Here is a 7,833-nt window from a genome sequence, read left to right as displayed (position 1 = left end):
TCTATGTCTGTGGGTCTATTTCTGTTTTGTATATTAGTTCATTTGTATCATTTTTTTAATTCTAAATATAAGTGATATCATAAGATTAAAAGATATAAGCAGAGAATAATGCTATTTGAATTAATGTTACTTTCTGAAATTGCTACTCATAGGTTGAAAGGAATCCTTTATTTTAAAGTATTAGGGACTTCGCTGGTAACACAGTGGTTAAGAAGCCACCTGCCAATGCAGGGGACACGGGTTTGAGCCCTGATCCGGGAAGATCCCACATGCCGCAGTGCAACTAAGCCCATGCGCCACAACTACTGAGCCTGTGCTCTAGAGCTTGCGAGCCACAACTACTGAGCCCGCAAGCCACAACTACTGAAGCCCGTGTGCCTAGAGCCCGTGCTCCACAACAAAGAGTAGCCCCCACTCTCCACAAGTAGAGAAAGCCTGCACACACAGCAACGAAGACCCAAAGCAGCCAAAAATAAATAAAGTATTAAAGTTTTGTGGGCTGAGTGGGAAGAACAGACACTTCTCCCTCACTCCTGCTATTTCCTTCCATTTTCAGAGGCTCCATTCCCATTGGCACTGCTGGCCTCTCATTCCTTTACTCATCTGTCCCAGGAGAGGAGCTGGACTTTGGGGAAGATTGTTTGCAAAAGTGGTCACAATAATTCCTCCCTCCTCAGGCCCTTTATAATGTGACTTAGCCACTTCTCCCACCAAGAGGCAGGATTAATTTCCCACCCCTTCAATCTGGCCTGCATTTATGATTTCCTTTCATCAACAGAGTACAGTGCAAGTGGTGGGTTGTGGCTTCTGAACTTCTTTGCCTCCAGTGGCCTTGCAGCTTCTGCACTGGTCCCCATGAATGCTGCTCTTGCGTAACCCAGACTAGGCTTCTCAACAGTGAGAGAACACGTGACAGAAAGGCCCAACCAACAGCTGAAACCAACCACCAGCTGTATAAGAGAGCTCACCTGCAGATGACTGCAGCTATGTGTGTGACCCAGACAAAACCAGCAGGAAGACCTCCCATTGGGTCCAGTGCAAATTGATGACCCACAGTATTTTTTTATTGAGATATAATTTCCATATAACATTGTGTAAGTTTAAGGTGTACAATGTGTTGATTTGATTCATTTATATATTGCAATATGATTAGCACCATAGCTTAAGCTAACACCTTTATCATGGCACATAATTATCATTTCACTTTTTGTGGTGAGAACACTTAAGATGGAGTCTCTTAGCAATGAAGTATATTATACAGTACAGTTGACTGTAGTCACTATGCTGTGCATTAGCTCTCCACAACTTATTCATCTGCTAGTTGCAAGTTTGTACCCTTTAACACATCTCCCCAGTTCACCCACCTCCCCCAGTCCCTGGTAACCACCATTCTATTCTGTGTCTACAAATTCTTCTTTTTTAGATTCCATTGTAAGTGATATCATGCAATATTTGTCTTTCTCTGTCTGGCTTATCTCACTTAGCGTAATGCCCTCAAAAGTCCATCCATGTTGTGGTAAATGGCAGGATTTTCTTCTTTCTCATGGCTGAGTAATATTCCGTTGGGATAGATATATATATATATATATATATATATATATAAAAAACAGCTTCTATAACCATATATATATATATATGTAAGGGAATATTTTATATATATATAAAAATATATTTTATATATATATAGAAATTATTTAGCCATTCATCCATTGACACTTAGGTTGTTTCCATATCTTGGCTATTGTGAATTATGCTACAATAAACATGGAAGTGCACATGTCTTTTCAACATCCTGTTTTCATTTCCTTCGAGTATATATCCAGAACTGAGATTCCTGGATCACACGTTAGTTGTATTTCTAAATTTTTGAGGAACCTCCACACTGTTTTCCATAGCAGCTCAACCAATTTACATTCCCACCAGCAATGCACAAGGGTTCCCTTTCTCCACATGCTTGCAAACACTTGTTATCTCTTGTCTTTTTGATGACAGCCATCCTAACAGGTGTGAGGTGATATCTTATTGTGGTTTTGATTTGCATTTCCCTAACGATTAGTGACGTTGAGCATCTTTTCATGTACCTGTTGCCTATTTGGATATCTTCTTTGGAAAAATGTCTATTCAGTTCCTCTGCCCATCTTTAATCAGTTTATTTGTTGTTAGTATTAAGTTCTATGAGTTCTTTATATATTGTCGATATTAACCCCTTATCCAATACGTGGTTTGCAAATATTTTTTCCCATTCCATAGTTTGCCTTTTCATTTTGTTAATTGTTTTTCTCTGTGCAAAAGATTTTTAGTTTGACATAGTTCCACTTGTCGATTTTTTTTCTTTTGTTGCTTGAGCTTTTGGTGTCATATCACATCCAAAAAATCATTGCCAAGACCAATGTCAAAGAGTTTCTTCTCTGTTTTCTTCCAGGACTTTTATGGTATGAGGCCTTATGTTTAAGTCTTTAATTCATTTCAAGTTAATTTTTGTGAGTGATATAAGGGTTCAATTTCATTCTTCTGCCCGTGGTTACCCAAGTTTCCCAACACCATTTACTGAAGAAAATATCCTTTCCTTTTTGTCAGGATTGCTTTGACTATTCAGGGTCTATTGTGGTTCCATACAAATTTTAGAATTGTTTTTGCTATTGCTGTGAAAAATGTTACTGGATTTTTGATAGGTATTGCATTGAATCCATAGATGGCTTAGAATAGCATGGACACTTTAACAATATTAATTTTATCCATGAACATGAAATAGCTTTCCATTTGTGTCTTCTTCAATTTCTTTCATCAAAGTCTTGTAGTTTTCATTGTACAGATCTTTCACTTCCTTGCTTAAACTTATTCCTAATTATTTTATTGTTTTTGATACTGTTGTGGCTGGGATAGTTTTACTTCTTTTTCAGATATTTCATTGTTAGTGTATGGAAACACAACTGATTTCTTTTTTTTTTTTTTTTCTCGATACATGGGCCTCTCACTGTTGTGGCCTCTCCCATTGCAGAGCACAGGCTCCGGAGGCACAGGCCCAGCGGCCATGGCTCACGGGCCCAGCCTCTCTGCGGCATGTGGCATCTTCCCAGACCAGGGCACGAACCCGTGTCCCCTGCATCGGCAGGCAGACACTCAACCACTGCGCCACCACGGAAGCCCACAACTGATTTCTGTATGTTGATTTTTTAAATTTTTTATTTTATATTGGAGCACAGTTGATTAACAATGTTGTGTTAGTTTCAGGTGTACAGCAAAGTGATTCAGTTATACATATACATGTATCTATGCGTTTTTAAATTCTTTGTTATTACAGAATATTGAGCATATATGTTGATTTTTATCCTGCAACTTTACTGAATTCATTGATTAGTTCCAGCAGTTTTTTTGGTTCAGTCTTTAGAATTTTCTGCATAAGGCCATATGATTTGCAAATAATGACTATTTTATTTCTTCCTTCCCCAGCTGGATACCTTTTATTTCTATACCTTGCCTAATTACTCTAGCTAGGACTTCCAGTACTATTTTAAATCGGAGCGGTGAGAGTGGGCACCCTGATCTTGTATCTGATCTTAGAGGAAAAGCTTTCAGTCCTTCACCATTGAGTATGATGTTAGCTGTGGGTTGTCAGTATGACCTTCATTATGTGGAGGTATATTCCTTCTACACCCAATTTGTTGATGGTTTCTCTCATGAAAGAGTATTGTATTTTGTCAAGTGCATTTTCTGCGTCTATTGAGATGATCATATGATTTTTGTCTTTCATGCTATTAATGTGGTGTATAACATTTATTGATTTGCATTATGTTGACCTATTCTTGCATCCCGGGGATAATTCCCATTTGGTTATGGTGTATGATCCTTTTAATGTGTTGTTGGATTCAGTTTGCTAATATTTTGTTGAGAATTCTTGCATTTATCAGGGATATTGTTCTATAGTTTCCTTTTCTTGTAGTGTCCTTATCTGGCTTTGGTATCAGGGTAATGCTGGCTTCATGAAATAAAGAAAGTTGAAAATGTCCCCTTCTCTTCAATTTTTTGGGAGAATTTGAGAATAATGGGTGTTAATTCTTCTTTAAATATTTGGTAGAATTCACCAGTGAAGTCATCTGGCTTTTCTGTGTTCAAAGGTTTTTGATTACTGATTCAATCTCACTCATTATTGGTCTGTTAAGATTTTTTATTTCTTCCAGATTCAGTCTTTTTTTTTCTTTTCCATAATGGTTTATTACAGGATGTTAAATATAACTCCCTTTGCTATACAGTAAGACCTTGTTGTTTATCCATTCTAATATATAATAGTTTACCTCTGCTAATCCCAAACTCCCAATCCATTCCTCCCCCACCCACCCCCCTTGACAACCACAGGTCTGTTTTCTATGTCTGTGAGTCTGTTCCATATTCAGTTTTGGTAGGCTGTATGCTTCTAAGAATTTATCCATTTCTTCTAGCTTATCCAATTTGTTGGTCTATAATTGCTTATGGTAATCTCTTACGATACTATGTATTTCTGTAATATCATTTGTAATGTCTCCTCTTTAGTTTCTGATTTTATTTGAGTCTTTTCTCTTTTTTCCTTTTTTTTTTTTTTTCTTTTTGTGGTACGCGGGCCTCTCACTGTTGTGGCCTCTCCCATTGAGGAGCGCAGGCTCAGTGGCCATGGCTTACGGGCCCAGCCGCTCCGCGGCATGTGGGATCTTCCCAGACCGGGGCATGAACACGTGTCCCCTGCATCGGCAGGCAAACTCTCAACCACTGCGCCACCAGGGAAGCCCTTTTCTCTTTTTTCTTAGTCTAGCTAAAAGTTTATCTTTTTGAAAAACCAGCTCTTAGTTTCATTGATCTTTTCTGTTGTTTTTCTGGTCTATGTTTCATTTATTTCTGCTCTGATCTTTGTTATTTCCTTCCTTCTGCTAACTTTGGTCTTCGTTCTTTTTTCTTTAATTCTTTGAGGTGTAAAGTCAGGTTGCTTATTTGAGATTTTTCTATTTTCTTAATATATGCATTTATTGCTGTTAAACTTGCCTTTCAGAACTGCTTTTGCAGCATCCCAAATGTTTTGGTGTGCTATGTTTCCATTTCCATTTGTTTTGAGATATTTTTTGATTTCCCTTTTATGTTTGTTCTTCTACCCACTCATTGTTCAGGAGTATGTTGTTTAGCTTCCATATGCTTGTAAATTTTCCAACTTTCCTCTTATTGTTGATTTCAACTTATACCATTGTGGTTGGAAAATATACTTGGTATTATTTCAATCTTTTAAAATTTACTAAGATTGCTTTGTGGCCTATCATATGGTCTATCCTGGAGAATATTCTGTGTGCACTTGAGAAGAATGAGTGTTCTGCCGCTGATGGATGGAATGCTCTATAAATGTCTGTTAGATCCATTTAATGTAGGATTCAAATCCAATGTTTCCTTGTTGATTTTCTGTCTGGATGATCTATCCGTTGCTGAAAGTGGGGTAATCAATCCCCTACTATTATTGTATTACTGTCTATTTCTCTTTCCACATCTATTACTATTTGCTGAATATATTTAGGTGCTCTATGTTGGGTGTATATGTATTTACAATTATTATATCTTCTTGAAAATTTGACCCCTTAAAAATATGAAATACTTCGTGAATTTGCATGTCATCTTTGCTCAGGGCCATGCTAACCTTCTCTGTATTGTTTAAATTTTAGTATATGTGATGCTGAAGCAACAACAACTCATGGTATTATGAACATTTAAAATTGTTGTTGTTTTAAGTTACTAAGGGTTTTTTTTATTTATTTTTTTAAATTGAAGTGTAGCTGATTTACAATATTGTGTTGGTTTCAGTTGTACAGCAAAGTGATTCAGTTATATATATTTTTTTATATTATTTTCCATTATAGATTATTGTAAGATATTGAATATAGTTCCCTGTGTTATATAGTAAATGCTTGTTGCTTATCCATTTTATGTATAGGAGTTAACAGATAATTACAGACTCCTAATTCATCCCTCCCCCTGCTCCCTTCTCCTTTTGGTAACATAGTTTATTTCCTATGTCTGTGAGTCTGTTTCTGTTTTGTATATAGATTCATCTGTGTCATTTTTTAGATTCCACATATAAGTGATATTACATAATATTTGTTTTTCTCTGTCTGACTTGCTTCACTTAGTGTGATATTCTCTAGGTTGCTGCAGATGGCAATATTTCAAACGTTTTTATAGCTGAGTAATATTCCACTTTTATATATATATAATGTTCCATTATATATAATATAATATATATTATATATAATATAATGGAATATTATATATATAATTATATATACACACATACATACACACACACACACACACACACACACACACACACACCTTCTTCTTAAACATGTCTGTCATTGGGCACTTGGGTTGTTTCTATGTCTTGGCTATTGTAAATAGTGCTGCTATGAACATTGGAGTGCATGTATCTTTTCAAATTAGAATTTTCAAGTGGTTTTTATCATAGATAATTGATAAATCCTTAATCTGATGGAAGAATCTAGAAAAAGATGTTGAGGGTGCATAGCGCAACTCCTTCCTCTCATTCTCCTTTTGGGAGGAAGCAGCCCACTGAGAATCCATGTTCTCTTTCTGCCATCCAGACCATAAATTGTACAGGGTGGATATGCACTGATGGATACTTTTTCCAAATGCTAGAGGACCAGAAGTTAAAGTCAATACTTGGCTGAAATCAAGGTCAAAACCAAGTATTGACGTAAGAGAACTAGAAATCAATAATAAATCTGAAAAATAATTTAAGAATATAGAATTATTATAATAATTTTAGTAGTCACAAATTAAAAGTTGATTAGTGAAATTAAATGTGTTTTAAATATTTTTTCTAACAATGTATTCCATTCCCTTTCTCTTCACATTCTTTATTATGTCAAAATAGAAAGTAATTTATCCAGACTTTGAACTTTTTCCTCCTCATGAAAGTTTAAGGTGGCAAAATGATAATTTAATTCATCCTCACAAGATGTGAAAAATTCTCAAATAGGACTTTTTATTGAAGACACGTAGCGTCTTTGTACGGGATTTGGCCTTGACATTTTCTGTTACTCATTTCTATATGAATTAAGTTTTCCTGACTATCAGAAGGATATTTTGTTCTAACAACTCCTGTTGTTTCTGTGTGGTGTTGAGTGTATATATTTTTAATTTTAAAATGATTTTTCTGAGTTTTTCTTCCTCTATTCATCTGCCCCACTTTTATCTGGGCCTTCTCTTTCCTTCATCCTTTTTGTTCCTTTCTGCTCAATTTTGATTCATCTCTGACCATCTTGCCTGTGTGTAGGGCCCTATGGAAGGTGAGGAGGGTGTGCTGCTAAGCCCGTCAGCCCGGCTTCCTGCAGGCCCTTTGCCTCTCCTGCTAAGCCAGGGGCAAACCCCTCTCATTCCTGCTGCTGCTTTCACTGTCCCACCTCCTCCTGAGGATCTGGTAGCCATCTTGGTGTCTCCTATTATCAGGTTGTCAGTCGTCTCCTGGCTTCCCTCTGCTTTCTCCTGAACAGTTGCTGATTATGTGCTGATCTTGTGACTCTTGCTTGTTTGCACTTTGGGGTTCATGGAGTACCTTGTCACCTAGTTTTGTTGTAAATGTTGTACACTGGTTTGTTTTTTGTTTTAATTTCACTGTTTTCTCTATACTGGGATTTGGGAAGATCCAAAAGCTTGCCATTCCCACCGTTGTCATCTTCCCAGAATTTGATAATAAGAATTTTAACACAAGTTCAATCTTCATTACTTGCCCATAATTTGAAAGGGACTATCCAGATAGTTATTCAGATCATTGATAAATCCAAATGACATCCCTTGTTTGTAGGG

General features: G+C 36.6%; 1 non-coding gene across 1 annotated transcript; it reads right to left on the bottom strand.

Moving 5' to 3' along the window:
- Positions 1–5,590: 5,590 nt before the first annotated feature.
- On the bottom strand, positions 5,591–5,696 carry LOC137224199 (U6 spliceosomal RNA). The gene has a single exon (XR_010943293.1). It is a non-coding gene; the product is annotated as a U6 spliceosomal RNA (small nuclear RNA).
- Positions 5,697–7,833: the final 2,137 nt, after the last annotated feature.

The sequence above is a fragment of the Pseudorca crassidens genome, chromosome 4 (assembly GCF_039906515.1).
Source record: "Pseudorca crassidens isolate mPseCra1 chromosome 4, mPseCra1.hap1, whole genome shotgun sequence".
In the NCBI taxonomy this organism is placed as follows: domain Eukaryota; kingdom Metazoa; phylum Chordata; class Mammalia; order Artiodactyla; family Delphinidae; genus Pseudorca; species Pseudorca crassidens.
Note: the sequence above shows the minus strand (reverse complement) of the source record. Positions and strands in the feature narration are given on the sequence as shown.